Source organism: Oncorhynchus gorbuscha, linkage group LG16 (assembly GCF_021184085.1).
Source record: "Oncorhynchus gorbuscha isolate QuinsamMale2020 ecotype Even-year linkage group LG16, OgorEven_v1.0, whole genome shotgun sequence".
Taxonomy (NCBI): Eukaryota; Metazoa; Chordata; class Actinopteri; order Salmoniformes; family Salmonidae; genus Oncorhynchus; species Oncorhynchus gorbuscha.
The window spans coordinates 49786889-49804371 of NC_060188.1; the positions used below are offsets into that span (position 1 = coordinate 49786889).

Consider the following 17483-nt stretch of genomic DNA (forward strand, 5'->3'; position numbering starts at 1 on the left):
TACCCGACTTAGTCTGCGCGCAGTCCGAACAAGCAGCCACGAAACGGCGCGTGTCACGCTCCTGAGTCGGCCACCAAAAGCGCTGGCGAATAGACGCAAGAGTGCCTCGAACACCGGGATGACCAGCTAACTTGGCAGAGTGAGCCCACTGAAGAACAGCCAGACGAGTGGAAACAGGAACGAAAAGGAGGTTACTAGGACAAGCGCGGCGGCGACGCAGTGTGCGTGAGTGCTTGCTTAACCTGTCTTTCAATTCCCCAGACTGTCAACCCGACAACACGCCCATAAGGAAGAATCCCCTCGGGATCAGTAGAAGCCACAGAAGAACTAAACAGACGGGATAAGGCATCAGGCTTGGTGTTCTTGCTACCCGGACGGTAAGAAATCACAAACTCGAAACGAGCGAAAAACAACGCCCAACGAGCTTGACGGGCATTAAGTCGTTTGGCAGAACGGATGTACTCAAGGTTCTTATGGTCTGTCCAAACGACAAAAGGAACGGTCGCCCCTCCAACCACTGTCGCCATTCGCCTAGGGCTAAGCGGATGGCGAGCAGTTCACGGTTACCCACATCATAGTTGCGCTCAGATGGCGACAGGCGATGAGAAAAATAAGCGCAAGGATGAACCTTATCGTCAGACTGGAAGCGCTGGGATAGAATGGCTCCCACGCCTACCTCTGAAGCGTCAACCTCGACAATGAATTGTCTAGTGACGTCAGGAGTAACGAGGATAGGAGCGGACGTAAAACGTTCTTTTAGAAGATCAAAAGCTCCCTGGGCGGAACCGGACCACTTAAAACACGTCTTGACAGAAGTAAGAGCTGTGAGAGGGGCAGCAACTTGACCGAAATTACGAATGAAACGCCGATAACCCGGTAGAAGACGAAGGAAGCGAGTTGTGAGCGTATTCTGCCCAGGGGAGCTGTTCTGCCCAAGACGCAGGGTTTCTGAAAGAAAGGCTGCGTAGTATGCGACCAATCGTCTGATTGGCCCTCTCTGCTTGACCGTTAGACTGGGGATGAAACCCGGAAGAGAGACTGACGGACGCACCAATCAAACGACAGAACTCCCTCCAAAACTGTGACGTGAATTGCGGGCCTCTGTCTGAAACGGCGTCTAACGGGAGGCCATGAATTCTGAACACATTCTCGATAATGATTTGTGCCGTCTCCTTAGCGGAAGGAAGTTTAGCGAGGGGAATGAAATGTGCCGCCTTAGAGAACCTATCGACAACCGTAAGAATCACAGTCTTCCCCGCAGACAAAGGCAGACCGGTAATGAAGTCTAGGGCGATGTGAGACCATGGTCGAGAAGGAATGGGGAGCGGTCTGAGACGACCGGCAGGAGGAGAGTTACCCGACTTAGTCTGCGCGCAGTCCGAACAAGCAGCCACGAAACGGCGCGTGTCATGCTCCTGAGTCGGCCACCAAAAGCGCTGGCGAATAGACGCAAGAGTGCCTCGAACACCGGGATGACCAGCTAACTTGGCAGAGTGAGCCCACTGAAGAACAGCCAGACGAGTGGAAACAGGAACGAAAAGGAGGTTACTAGGACAAGCGCGCGGCGACGCAGTGTGCGTGAGTGCTTGCTTAACCTGTCTTTCAATTCCCCAGACTGTCAACCCGACAACACGCCCATAAGGAAGAATCCCCTCGGGATCAGTAGAAGCCACAGAAGAACTAAACAGACGGGATAAGGCATCAGGCTTGGTGTTCTTGCTACCCGGACGGTAAGAAATCACAAACTCGAAACGAGCGAAAAACAACGCCCAACGAGCTTGACGGGCATTAAGTCGTTTGGCAGAACGGATGTACTCAAGGTTCTTATGGTCTGTCCAAACGACAAAAGGAACGGTCGCCCCCTCCAACCACTGTCGCCATTCGCCTAGGGCTAAGCGGATGGCGAGCAGTTCACGGTTACCCACATCATAGTTGCACTCAGATGGCGACAGGCGATGAGAAAAATAAGCGCAAGGATGAACCTTATCGTCAGACTGGAAGCGCTGGGATAGAATGGCTCCCACGCCTACCTCTGAAGCGTCAACCTCGACAATGAATTGTCTAGTGACGTCAGGAGTAACGAGGATAGGAGCGGACGTAAAACGTTCTTTTAGAAGATCAAAAGCTCCCTGGGCGGAACCGGACCACTTAAAACACGTCTTGACAGAAGTAAGAGCTGTGAGAGGGGCAGCAACTTGACCGAAATTACGAATGAAACGCCGATAACCCGGTAGAAGACGAAGGAAGCGAGTTGTGAGCGTATTCTGCCCAGGGGAGCTGTTCTGCCCAAGACGCAGGGTTTCTGAAAGAAAGGCTGCGTAGTATGCGACCAATCGTCTGATTGGCCCTCTCTGCTTGACCGTTAGACTGGGGATGAAACCCGGAAGAGAGACTGACGGACGCACCAATCAAACGACAGAACTCCCTCCAAAACTGTGACGTGAATTGCGGGCCTCTGTCTGAAACGGCGTCTAACGGGAGGCCATGAATTCTGAACACATTCTCGATAATGATTTGTGCCGTCTCCTTAGCGGAAGGAAGTTTAGCGAGGGAATGAAATGTGCCGCCTTAGAGAACCTATCGACAACCGTAAGAATCACAGTCTTCCCCGCAGACAAAGGCAGACCGGTAATGAAGTCTAGGGCGATGTGAGACCATGGTCGAGAAGGAATGGGGAGCGGTCTGAGACGACCGGCAGGAGGAGAGTTACCCGACTTAGTCTGCGCGCAGTCCGAACAAGCAGCCACGAAACGGCGCGTGTCACGCTCCTGAGTCGGCCACCAAAAGCGCTGGCGAATAGACGCAAGAGTGCCTCGAACACCGGGATGACCAGCTAACTTGGCAGAGTGAGCCCACTGAAGAACAGCCAGACGAGTGGAAACAGGAACGAAAAGGAGGTTACTAGGACAAGCGCGCGGCGACGCAGTGTGCGTGAGTGCTTGCTTAACCTGTCTTTCAATTCCCCAGACTGTCAACCCGACAACACGCCCATAAGGAAGAATCCCCTCGGGATCAGTAGAAGCCACAAAAGAACCTAATAAGACCAGCAGAGGGAAACGAATAGAAGGGGAAGCACAGGGACAAGACATGATAATTAATGACAAAACATGACAGTGTTAATGGCATGAGAAGGAGATGAAGGATTGTGGCCTGTCATGGAAAACCATCAGCTCTCTGGTGGAAGCTTTATGTTCCACATAGGAACAAAGACAAGTACGTTAGTAGGTTAATGGCTCAAAGTGACTTACAGTAGTGAGTGCATATATTTTCATTTGAACTGTTCACCAGTGGGAATCGAACCCACAACCCTGGCATTGCAAGTACCATGCTCTACCAACTGAGCCACACAGAACCACACTGTGACACATGGGAATGCTTAATTTGGTCATCGGTACACAGTGCTGATCTGCATTGCAAAAGAGCCCTAATTTTGTTTCATCGATCCACAGAACATTTCCCAAGGATTAACAATCAGGACCTTTTCCATGTAATTTTTAGCAGTGGGGTCTTCCTATGTTTACCAATGACCAAATGAAGCATTCAAAGAAAAGAACACCCAATCAAATGAAGCATTCAAAGAAAATAACACCCAATCAAATGAAGCATTCAAAGAAAAGAACACCCAATCAAATGAAGAGGAGGCCAGATAATACGGCGGGGTTGCTTCGCTGCCTCTGGTACTGGGGCCTTGAATGTGTGCAAGACATCATGAAATCAGAAGAATATCAAGTTGTTTTGGAGTGCAATGTTCAACCCAGTGTTCAAAAACTGAGTCTACGTTGAAGGTTGTGAGTCATCCAGCAGGACAACAACTGCAAACAATCAAAAAGTACACAGGAATGGTTAAAGAAGAAAAACTGGAATGTTCTGGAGTGGCCGGCAATGAGTCCAGATCAGAAAATCTATGGCGAGATCTGAAAACAGCAATTGGTAGAAGTCACCCCTCAAACATAACAATTGGAGCAGTTTGCAGCAGAAGAGAAAGCAAAATTGCCAGTAGAAAAGTGGGGCAAGCTCACTGATGGCTACAACAACAAACGTTTGTCTGCAGACAGTTATCTTGGCTGTGCAACCAAGCTCCGGGGTACCAAAAACTTTGTCAATGACATTTGTTTATATTTTCTCAATTAAAGGGGGGCTGAACTGGCTGATTTCGCCTCGGTTATCCTCATTAAGAAATGCGAATGAGAAGACTATATTTGTGTGTTGGCAGTGGGGTTTCATGTAGGTGTTCCTTGGGTTTGTCGTTATCTCATGTCACACAGAGTTTGATTAAGCTGAATAACGGTGCACCGGGCTATGGCCTATTACGTAGCTGGGCAAAAGCGGTGAGGGAGAAGCGCCCTTCTCAAATCGAACAGTAATCTGCGCCGCAGGGTCGTATTGTCAACAAGGCAGCAGGGTGCATCATTAAGAAACACACAACATGTATTTTCCATAAAGTATACACTGGGTGTATAAAACATTAGGAACACGTTCCCCTTTTGCGCTCAGAACAGCCTCAATTCGTCAGGGCATGGGCTCTACAAGGTGTCGAAAGCTTTCCACGGGTATGCTGGATTGCAGTTCTTGACACACTCAAACCAGTGCACCTGGCACCTACTACCATGCCCCGTTCGAAGGCACTTAAATATTTTGTCTTGTCCATTCACCCTCTGAATGGCACACATGCACAATAAATATGTGATCGTGATCGTCTCAAGGCCTAAAAGTCCTTCTTTAACCTGCCTCCTCCCATTCATCAACACTGATTGAAGTGGATTGAACAAACTACATCAATAAGGGATCATAGCTTTCACTTGAATTTAGCTGGGTAGTCCATGTCATGGAAAGAGTCGGTGTTCCTAATATTTTGTACACTCAGTGTACGTTTGAATTTTCAAACTAATTTTACTTGAAAAGGCACATAGAGCACATACATTTTTATTAGGAGAGCAAACCCTATTGTGAAAATTGGGGATTCAAATTTATTACTCCACGTGGTTGAAATACTTCACTATGGTCAAGTTCCCCTGCACAGACATTATCTCCATCAACCAATCGTTGTGTGCCATGCCATTGACATTGCCGTTGGTCACCAGATTGCTAAAACATATTAGCTAACCACATTATATGTAAAATACCTGGGCAGAGGAAGGGGTCCCTTTGTTTTTAGCCAAATTTGCCATCAGCATTGAACGGGACACCTGGCTCACACCCGGGAGGGAACCAGGTTTCAAAAGGAATGCAATCACTTTTAACCCAGTGCAAACTCTGCCCTCCCCCCTCACTCAAACATGTCCTAGGACAGGGGTGTCAAACTCATTCCATGGATGTCCTAGGCGCTGCATGTTTCCCATCTCCAGTTCTCGAGTACCCCCAACAGTACACCTTTCTATTGTAGCCCTGGACAAGCACACCTGATTCAACTTGTCAACTGATCATCAAGCCCTCGATGAGTTGACTCAGGTATGTTTGTCCAGGGCTATGACAAAAATGTGTACTGTTGGGTGTAATTGAGGACCAGAGAATCACTGCTCTAAATAACTCAATTGGGTAGTTATGGGCGGGCTCTAGGTTGAACCTGCTGCTATGATTGGATAGAGCGCAGCTGTTTCTTCATTCATCGACTCCTTATTGTAGGACAATTTCTCTGGTCAGTTCTCCTCGCATGTTTTGCTCCAATCATTTAGTTTGTCGTTGTCAGCTGGTTATGATAAATAGTTTGGCAAGGACAATGTATAATAACTAACAAGTGGAGCAAAAGTATGTAAAAAATATGAAACGCAGATACGTGTTCTGACTGCCTGCTTCAAGTTTTGAGAACACCCACACACACACACCTCGGCTGCTTCTGATCTGCAGCTTTCGTGGTCTATAAATGTGCAAAGCATTTTATGCATTTTAAAACGATACTCGATTATGAGTATCATCCAATCCAATATATCAACTGTCAATTAACGAATATGACTATGGCCAGATCAATTACTGTGATTATGTTTCCCTTGAAACAAAGTGCCTGATTGGAGGCTACTTGAGGGCATAGAATGTTAGCAGGGGGAGCCACAGGGTTGGTCAGGTTGGCCGGTGGTAGCTGCTGGATTGACCAGGTTTCCATGGTTAGACGCTAGTTTGGCCGGGGTAGCCGGTTGAAAGGTCACTTAGTAGGCCACTTGGTAGGCCCGTGTGGCCACGTGGTAGACCGTTTTGGCAGCTTGGTTTGCCATAGGAATGCCAGTTGGCCGAAGTTCCCTTCCCCCACCATTGCGTTACCTTCCCGGTTTTCGGCACCATGAAAATAGCTTTAAACTGGGTGTAGGATAGGTGGGAGGTCACGCAATAAGTGTATCTGTAAGAATACAATGAGAGAGGAGGGTGTCCTTTGACCATTTAATAATTAAGGTTAGCTCTTTGGTCTTCCAGGCTTAAATTATGTGTCACGTGGGACTAGGTGGGTGCAGGAATCAGACGCAGAGAGAGTTCCACTGAGGTTAAGTGCTTTACTCAGGCACAACAAAATAATAAGCCCAACAAATAAAGGGAGCTGGACACACAACGAGACAACCCAAAAAACCACAGGATGCCAAGTTTAAAGAAAAGAAAATCCACCACTACCTAAAATGCACACACGTAACATAAAGACAATCCCGCACAAAACAAGGGCGGGTCTACCTACTAAATATAGGGAAGCTAATTAAACCAAACAGAAACACAGGTGAAACTAATAAGACAAAACAAACAGACAAACGAAAAAGGGATCGGTGGCGGCTAGTAGGACAGTGACGATGACCGCCGAGCACCGCCCGAACAGGAAGGGGAGCCAACTATTTTCTGAAGAATTTTTTCCTGGTAAATATTTAGCTATCCTTCTGATTATGCATGCTGTTTTAATATTTTTTTTTACATAGATTAGTTATTTGAGACGACCATGATAAGTAGTTGTCTAGCTGCACTTCCAGGAGTTTGGTTTCTGCCACTTCTTCAATTTGTACTGCTCCCATACTTAATTGTATCCCATGCTGTTTTGGCCTTTTCCTAGTTGAACAGACCAACATACTTTGGTTTTCTTGGTGTTTAAAGCAAGTTAATTTTGGCAAACCTATTTCCTGATATTCTCCAAATCTCCTTCTAAAGCTTGCTGTACCTGTTGAACAGATTGTCTTGCTGCATAAATTGTAGTATCATCTGCAAATATAGTAGCTTGAGATTCAACCAAGGCATAGGGAAGGTCGTTGGTATATATTAAGTAGAGAAGTGGCCCAAGGCAGCTGCCCTGCGGTATTCCACAGTTTAACACATTAGAGGAAAAAAATGAACCATTGATATAGGTGGACTGTTTCCTGTCAGTCAGTCTGAGACTTGGAGTAGTTGTTCCCCTTGCTCTGCAAAGGCCACGGCTTTTGTGGAGCGATGGGTAAAGATGCTTCGAGGGTGGCTGTTGTCGATGTGTTCCTGGTTTGAGCCCAGGTAGGGGCGAGGAGAGGGACGGAAGCTATACTGTTACACTGGCAATACTAAAGTGCCTATGAGAACATCCAATAGTCAAAGGTATATGAAATACAAATGGTATAGAGAGAAATATTGCTATAATAACCTCAACCTAAAACTTCTTACCTGGGAATACTGAAGACTCATGTTAAAAGGAACTACCAGCTTTCATATGTTCTCATGTTCTGAGCAAGGAACTTAAACATTAGCTTTTTTACATGGCACATATTGCACTTTTACATTTTTTTCCAACACTTTGATTTTGCATTATTTAAACCACATTGAACATGTTTCATTATTTATTTGAGGCTAAATTGATTTGATTGATGTATTACATTAAGTTCATATAAAAGTGTTCATTCAGTATTGTTGTAGTTGTCATTATTACAAATAAATAAAATTGGCCGATTAATCGGTATCGGCCTTTTTGGTCCTCCAATAATCGGTATCGGCGTTGAAAAATCATAATCGGTCGACCTCTAGAATCCAATTGGGATTAAACATTGCTTTGCAAGCAAGCATAATGTGACTTCATGCTAGTTTTGCTGGTGACCAAGTTTATGTGTCCAAAACACAGAGAAGGCTGGTCAAAAGTGAAAACACAGCGAAGGCTGGGTGTCACGCCCTGATCTGTTTCACCTGTCCGTTTGATTGTCTCCACCCCCTCCAGGTGTCGCTTATTTTCACCAGTGTATTTATCCCTGTGTTTCCTGTCTCTCTGTGCCAACATTATAGGACTCCAACCATCTGCCTCCTGTGTCTCGTCTTGTGCCTTGATAGTACGAACTGGCCATGACAGACACAGCAGACATGGACCAGCTCCACCAAGCTGTCTCCCTGCAGGGAGCTAACATTGGGAGACATCAGGAGTTGCTACAGGGCCTTTTGAAAGGGCTCAGTTCTTTGACGGAATGCCACGACCATCGGTTAAAGGCTGTCATGGAGCAAATCAGGGAGTTAAGCTCAGAGACTGTCTGCCACCTCTGAAAAACCCCAATCACCCAGAATTTTTTTCCCCATCTGTGGTGAGTTTGTAAAGCCTATCACGACTACCCATGGACCCCGCTTACCTCCTCCAGAGCGATATTCGGGGAATCCTGGTACCTGCCTGGGTTTTCTTTCTCAGTGCTAGTTTATTTTTGAGCAACAGCCATCTTCGTTTTCTTCAGACCGATCGAAGATAGCGTATATATAATTACGCTAATGTCAGGAAGGGCGCTCTCCTGTAACAACAATCTGCCTTTTGCGGTCATTTGGAAGAATTCATGGCAGAGTTGAGAAAAGTTTTTGAGTCTCCGGTATCTGGGAGAAAGGCGGCCAGCAAACTGCTTGACTTATGTCAAAACTCCCGTAGTGTGGCAGACTACTCGGTGGACTTTCGCATGTTGGCCGTTTCGATACTTTTCTGCACGGATTATCTGAGGAGGTAAAGGATGAGCTAGCTGCTCGGGAACTGCCAGTGGACTTCGACTCTCTTATCGCCTTACCCATTCAAATTGATTGATGCCTAAGCGAACGCAAGAGTGAGAGGAGGTCTGGTCTCGGGCACACTCACACGGAACCCAAACCGGCTGCGCGTGTGTGCCATTGTGCGCTATCGTGCATAAATTTATTTTGCCTCCCCCACACCAAACGCGATCACGACATGCAGGTTAAAATATCAAAACAAACTCTGAACCAATGACATTAATTTGGGGACAGGTCAAAAAGCATTAAACATGTATGGCAATTTAGCTATTTAGCTTGCACTTGCTAGTTAACGTTAATTTGTCCTATTTAGCTAGCTTGCTGTTGCAAGCTAATTTGTCCTGGGATATAAACATTGAGTTGTTATTTTATCTGAAATACACAAGTACCTTTACTCCAACAATTAATCCACACATAAAATTGGCCTCAACTAACGTCCAGGGTGAAGTTGCAACGGTTTCTTGGGTTTGCAAACTCCTACCGTTCTTTCATTCGGGAATACAGCACCCTGGCGGCCCCCCTCTCGGCATTCACCTCCCCCAAGGCCCCTTTAAAATGTTGGAGTAAAGTGAGAGCCATCCTGTCCCAGCGATCTGCCCAGGACCAAAAGCTTCATTCCTGTGCCTTCCTGTCCCATCGTCTCAATCCTGCTAAGAGGAACTACGATGCTGGCAACCAAGAACTCCTGGCAGTGAAGATGGCATTGGAGGAGTGGAGGCACTGGCTGGAAGGAGCAGAACAGCCATTTCTGGTCTGGACCGACCATAGAAACTTGGAATATCCCCGTTCAGCCAAGCGCCTCAATTCAAGGCAGGCCAGGTGGGTCCTCCTATTTACCAGATTCAACTTGACCATTTCCTATCGTCCTGGGTCTAAAAATGTGAAGCCTGATGCTCTCTCCCGCCTATACAGTTCCTCTGCCACACCCTTGACGTCCGAAACTATTCTCCCTACCTCATGCCCACAATGGTCCCTGACGTCTTTGCCTTCATCACCGCATGCACTGTGTGTGCTCAAAACAAGATTCCACAGAAAACTCATTCTGGCCTCCTGCAGCCACAACCGGTTCCTCATCGTTCCTGTTCTCATATATCTCTGGATTTTGTCACTGGGCTCCCTTCATCTGATGGCAACACTGTCATTCTAACGGGTGTTGACCGGTTCTCCAAGGCTTGCCCATTTCATCCCTCTCCCCAAACTACCTTCTGCCAAGGAGACGGCCCAGCTTATGGTGCTGCATGTCTTCCAGATCCTAGCTACTGCTGTTTGCCTTACCACTGACTGCTGGACATCAAGGGTAAACACTTCTTACATGTCAGTTACATGTTACTTCATTGAAGATTTTTGATGTCTAGCTGTCTTCTGGACTGCTTTGAGTTCAGTGGCAGACACACCTCAGAAAACATGGCAGAGGAACTGTTGAGAGTGGCCAGAGAATGGCAAGTAGATGGAAAAATGGTCTGTTGTGTTAGCGACAATGCAGCTAACATAACCAAAGCCATGAAAATGTTTAAATGGACCCATCATCTATGTCTTGCCCACACAATCAACCTGATTTTAAGAGATGCTCTGAATGTGATGAAGCCCACTGTGGACAAAGTGAAAACAGCTGTGTAATAATTCCACAGGAGCACAGTAGGTGCTGAAAAACTAAAGTCTACACAATGCCAGATGAGGATGCCTGAGCTGAGGCCTAAACAAGACTGCACTACAAGGTGTAATTCAACATTTTATACATTGAAGCGGTTTCTTGAGTCAAAAGATGCCATCATCTCTACCCTGGCCATTGTCAATGCACCTGTTGATGCTCTGACCCAAGAGGAATGGGATGTGGTGGAGGAGGTGTGCAGAGTCCTTAAACCCTTTGACAGGTCACTGTGGAGATCAGTGGAGGGAGGTACAGTAAGCAGTTATTACTACATCATTATTTAATCCAGTATTATATATGTGTATGAGCAGTGGATGAGAATGTAGTATCAGTAGACAAAACATGAACCTGAACTAATAAGTTACTGATCTCTCTTTTTAGCTATGTAACACCCTCAAAAAGTATAATCCTTTGTAAGGGTTTGCAGCGAATTTGCCAGCCGCCACAGAGAAGCAAATGTAACCGCAAGACATGTGACAGAGTTGATGGACACCCTATGTTCACAGAAAGTTCCACGGAATGGAATATAATCACGTGCTATCAGAAACTGTTACACTTGACCCCAGGTTTAAGAAGTTAGCCTTCAGTGATGCCAGAGCAATTGATGAGGCTCTTCAAAGAATAACCTCAGCAGCAGGGAGGGACAGCCCCAGCAGTCAGCTGGCTCGAGCACCAGGGCAACAGGAAGAAGAGGGATCAGATGGAGAGAAGCACCAGCAGTAGTGCCACAAACGTCTGCTGTTTGACGAGAGAGCAACTGGGGATGCAGCACGAAGGAATCCCTCAGCAGATGCCATAATGGAGGTCCGATCCTATTTGGAAGAGCCCCTCCTCCAAAGATCTGCAGATCCTCTGAGCTGGTGGAAGAACAAGGCCTCTCTCTACCCAGGGAGACTCTGCATAGTGGCCACATCCGTTCCCTCTGAGAGGGCCTTCTCGAAAACGGGACAAATGATTACTGAGAGAAGAAACCGCATCAGCTCCTCGAAAGTGAGGCTGCTTGCATTTCTGAATGCAAATCTCTCATAAAAGCAAAATATGGTCAGCATTGCTGTGTGCTGCTTGTTTATAACATGGCAATAAAGAAGAGAGAGAAAAGAGGGACCAGTTTAATGTTTTAAGTGGGATGCTGCAGTTTTTCACATTGTTATTTATTTTTCTTTGATATGGTGCAATATTCTATAATTATGTTGTTCAGATTCTATTCGTTTTGAATGGTTAGATTCATATGCACTTTGTTTATATGCATTAAAAAGTTAGACTTTAAATACAAATGTTTAATAGCATTAATTTTCATAATAAACCAATGCATTGTTAAATACATTGTGGTTAATGTACAGTATGATTTCATTTAATAATTTAATTCAAATTGTTTTAACACAAATCATAGTAAAACTATCGCAAAAAAAATATACAAAACATATATTTTTTAAAGAGTTGTTTGGGAGCCAAAAGACCCGGCTCTTTTTGGTGAGCTGAGCCGAACGAGCCGGCTCACTGAAAAGAGCCAGAATAGTCTTACTAGTCTCTTTCTCTCGTTGTTGGACAACATGCCTCAGACGCTTCAGACGCTTTTGGTTCGTAGTAGTGATCGGTTACAATTACAGAATACCTATTTTTGTAGTACGGGTAGTTATATGGCAATGATTTGACTGTTTTATGCGATAATAGTGCAGTGATTGGTCAAATGTTCATGCCCTCACATAATATGCGGGAAATTGTTGATTTTGTAAAAAATCTCATGTGTGATCGCAAAATCCTAGGGGGACTGCTTAGTGGTAGTAGTAAGAATACATGGATGAAGTCATCGGATTTCCTTTCTCGGACTATAGTCAAATGCCAGTAAGCATTCTTCAAACCGTGGCAAAGGGAAAATTACAATGACACAACTTATTACAGTAAATTTGTGGAAATGTGCCTGGTAGCCTAGTGGTTAGAGCATTGGGCTAGTTACTGAAAGGTTTCTGGATTGAATCCCAGAGTTGACAAGGTACAAATCTGTCGTTCTGCCCCTGAGCAAGGCAGTTAACCCACTGTTCCCCGGGTGTTGTGGGTGTCGATTAAGGCAGCCCCCGCACCTCTCGGATTCAGAATGGTTCGACACATTTCAATTGAAGGGATTCCGCTGTACAAGTGACTAGGTATCTCGCTCCCAAAATACAGGTTTTCTGGACACTTGTAGGTGGAATGGTAATGAGCTCCCCCACTGTATATGCTTTTGATAGCCTATTTTGTGGCTGCTATATCATTTAAAAGCCAAATCTGTGCTCAGATGACTCAGCTCGCGTTACTGTCAAGTGTAGACAGGGTCTATGAATCTCAGTGCAAGTGTGGTTCATTGGAAGCTGGTGGGAGGAGCAATAGGAGTATGGACTTATTGTAGAGGCTAGAATGGAATCAATGGAACAGAGTCAAATGTGGTTTTCATATGATTGATCTGTTCGACACCGTTCCATTAATTCCATTCCAGCCATTAACAATGAGCCTGTCCTCCTATATCTCAACCTACCAGCCTCCACTGGTGTTGTTAGTGTCTGCCCTGAGATTAGAAGGTTGGGGGTTCAATCCCCGGTTGTGAATACCAAAGACTCTAAAAATGGGATCCAATACCTCTCTGTTTGGCACAGCATTATACACTGCTAAAAAAATAAAGGGAACACTTAAACAACACAATGTTGCTGTTGTGCAAAATGAATAGACAACAGGTGGAAATTATAGGCAATTAGCAAGACACCCCCAATAAAGGAGTGGTTCTGCAGGTGGGGACAACAGACTACTTCTCAGTTCCTATGCGTCCTGGCTGATGTTTTGGTCACTTTTGAATGCTGGCGGTGCTTTCACTCTAGTGGTAGCATGAGACGGAGTCTACAACCCACACAAGTGGCTCAGGTAGTGCAGCTCATCCAGGATGGCACATCAATGCGAGCTGTGGCAAGAAGGTTTGCTGTGTCTGTCAGCGTAGTGTCCAGAGCATGGAGGTACTACCAGGAGACAGGCCAGTACATCAGGAGACGTGGAGGAGGCTGTAGGAGGGCAACAACCCAGCAGCAGGACCGCTTCCTCCACCTTTGTGCAAGGAGGAGCAGGAGGAGCACTGCCAGAGCCCTGCAAAATGACCTCCAGCAGGCCACAAATGTGCATGTGTCTGCTCAAATGGTCAGAAACAGACTCCATGAGGGTGGTATGAGGGCCCGACGTCCACAGGTGGGGGTTGCGCTTACAGCCCAACCCCGTGCAGGACCTTTGGCATTTGCCAGAGAACACCAAGATTGGCAAATTCGCCACTGGCGCCCTGTGCTCTTCACAGATGAAAGCAGGTTCACACTGAGCACATGTGACAGACGTGACAGAGTCTGGAGACGCCGTGGAGAACGTTCTGCTGTCTGCAACATCCTCCAGCATGACCGGTTTGGCGGTGGGTCAGTCATGGTGTGGGGTGGCATTTCTTTGGGGGGCCGCACAGCCCTCCATGTGCTCGCCAGAGGTAGCCTGGCTGCCATTAGGTACCGAGATGAGATCCTCAGACCCCTTGTGAGACCATATGCTGGTGCGGTTAGCCCTGGGTTCCTCCTAATGCAAGACAATACTGTGGCTGGAGTGTGTCAGCAGTTCCTGCAAGAGGAAGGCATTGATGCTATGGACTGGCCCGCCCGTTCCCCAGACCTGAATCCAATTGAGCACATCTGGGACATCATGACTCGCTCCATCCAGCAACGCCACGTTGCACCACAGACTGTCCAGGAGTTGGCGGATGCTTTAGTCCAGGCCTGGGAGGAGATCCCTCAGGATTTTGGTGGATCCACCACCTCATCAGGAGCATGCCCAGGCGTTGTAGGGAGGTCATACAGTAAATGACTGTAAATGTAAATGACTTAAATGTAATACAGGCACGTGGAGGCCACACACACTACTGAGCCTCATTTTGACTTGTTTTAAGGACATTACATCAAAGTTGGATCAGCCTGTAGTGAGGTTTTCACATTAATTTTGAGTGTGACTCCAAATCCAGACCTCCATGGGTTGATAAATTTGATTTCCATTGATAATTTTTGTGTGTTTTTGTTGTCAGCACATTCAACTATGTAAAGAAAAAAGTATTTAATAAGAATATTTCATTCATTCAGATCTAGGATGTGTTATTTTAGTGTTCCCTTTATTTTTTTGAGCAGTGTATATTGAACACAAATATAAATGCAACATGTAAAGTGTTGGTCCCATGTTTCATGAGCTGAAATAAAAGATCCCAGAAATGTTCCATATGCACAAAAAGCTTATCTCAAATGTTTTGCACACATTTGTTTACATCTGTCACTGAGCATTTCTCCTTTGCCAAGTGTTATGCACGCCTCTATGAAGAGGGAACGCGCGGTTTGCTGACGACCACATTGTGAACTGAGTGCCCCATGGTGGACTTATGGTATGGGCAGGCATAAGCTACGGATAACGAACACAATTGTATTTTATCGATGGCAATTTTAATGCACAGAGATACCGTGATGAAATCCTGAAGTCCATTGTGGTGTAATCCATCCAACGTTTCAGCAGGATAATGCACAGCCCCATGTCACAAGGATCTGTACACAATTTCTGGAAGCTAAAAATGTCCCAATTCTTCCATGGCCTGCATACTCACCAGACATGGCACTCATTGAGCATGTTTGGGATGCTCTGGATCAACATGTACGACAGCATGTTCCAGTTCCCGCCGATATCCAGCAACTTTACACAGCCATTGAAGAGGAGTGGGACAACATTCCACAGGCCACAATCAACAGCCTGATCAACTCTATGCAAAAAGAGATGTCACACTGCATGAGGCAAATCATGGTCACACCAGATATAGACTGATTTCCTGATCCACACCCCTACCTTTTCTTAAGGTATCTGTGACCAACATGCATATCTGTATTCCCAGTCATGTGAAATCCATAGATTAGGGCCTAATTTATTTATTTCAATTGACTGATTTCCTTATATGAACTGTAAATCAGTCAAATCTTTGAAATTGTTGCATGTTGCATTTATATTTTTGTCGATTGTAGATTGGGGGTAAGGCTATGGCCAAACAGAGATTTTGTGTCCAAAAATTATGGATTGAGCCAGTGGGTTTTCAATTTGACAGATTATGGAGAATGGAGATGATTATCCGTCAAAAAAATGTGCAATATGTGGGCCTTTGAGTGTATGCAATGTTTAACTTTTAACAGACCATTCTGAATGCATATCCATTTTCAAGCATCTCTGTGCAATGAACTAGCGTCCTGTCCAGGAGATACACTTGTACATAAAGATACCTCATATTCAGTGGCGAGTTTAGCATGTAAATCTTGGTGAAGCAAAGAGCAAACTCGCCCCCAGTAAACCCACTACACTACACAACACAAAACAATACATTAATTGCACTATAACGGTGACAAACAGTGCCCATAAACTGTTAGGGCCTACATAAAGCTGTCCCAACAGCAGTCCCAACACCTTACCACTGCTACACCTGGCTATCAGTGGAGCCTTGTCTGGCAGCCAAAACATTTATTCAGGCTCATTTACTGCCTTTGAAAAAAACATAGCTGATATGGCTGACTTGCTTTTAAACAAATGTGGTTTGTACTGACAATTGAGATGGACAAACTATGGGATAAGGAGATGTTGAGCGGATAAGAGGCAATCCGTAATTTCGATTAAGACATTAATGAGCGGCCTTGGACGGACGTAGTCAATATAACTATTTGTTCAGCTCTTTTGAAATGTACAGCGACATAATTTAGAACTGTCACAGATCCCTCCGGAACTTTCATCATGCACACCTGTCCCCTATTCCCACTGATAGTTATTTGTATATATGTGCCCTTTGGTTTCCATTGGGGGTCGATTATTGTTACAATGTCCGTTGGTGAGTGTGAGTACCTGTGCCGTGTGTTTTGGCTTTCATGACATTGTGAATTGCGCAGATGATTATGGGTCTCGTCCCATGTGTTAATTATTGTGCTCGTGTGTATTTATTCGAGACAGCCTGAAGGAAGGAGGTCAGAGACCTGGCCAGGTGGTGCCAGAATAACAACCTATCCCTCAATGTAATCAAGACTAAGGAGATGATTGTGGACTACAGGAAAAGGAGGACTGAGCATGCCCCCATTCTCATCGACGGGGCTGTAGTGGAGCAGGTTGAGAGTTTCAAGTTCCTTGGTGTCTACATCACCAACAAACTAGAATGGCCCAAACACACCAAGACAGTCGTGAAGAGGGCATGACAAAGCCTATTCCCCCTCAGGAAACTAAAAAGATTTGGCATGGGTCCTCAGATCCTCAAAAGGTTCTACAGCTGCAACATCGAGAGTATCTTGACTGGTTGCATCACTGCCTGGTACGGCAATTGCTTGGCCTCCGACCGCAAGGCACTACGGAGGGTAGTGTGTACGGCCCAGTACATCACTGGGGCTAAGCTGCCTGCCACTCAGGACCTTTATACCAGGCGGTGTCAGAGGAAGGCCCTGAAAATAGTCAAAGACCCCAGGTACCCCAGTCATAGAATGTTCTCTATACTACCACATGGCAAGCGGTACCGGAGTGCCAAGTCTAGGACCAAACGGCTTCTCAACAGTTTTTACCCCCAAGCCATAAGACTCCTGAACTGGTAATCAAATGGCTACCCAGATTATTTGTATTGTGTGCCCCCCCCCAACCCCTCTATTACGCTGCTGCTACTCTCTGTTTATCATATTTGCATAGTCACTTTAACTATACATTCATGTACATACTACCTCAATTGACCCGACCAACCAGTGCCCCCACACATTGGCTAACCGGGCTATCCGCATTGTGTCCCGCCACCCGCCACCTGCCAACCCGTCTTTTACGCTACTGCTACTCTCTTGTTTATCATATATGCAGTCACTTTAATCAT

General features: G+C 45.9%; 1 non-coding gene across 1 annotated transcript; it reads right to left on the reverse strand.

Annotated features, from left to right (window-relative positions):
• Nucleotides 1-3278: 3278 nt before the first annotated feature.
• Nucleotides 3279-3353, reverse strand: trnaa-ugc. The gene has a single exon. It is a non-coding gene; the product is annotated as a tRNA-Ala (tRNA).
• Between the last annotated feature and the right edge of the window lie 14130 nt (nucleotides 3354-17483).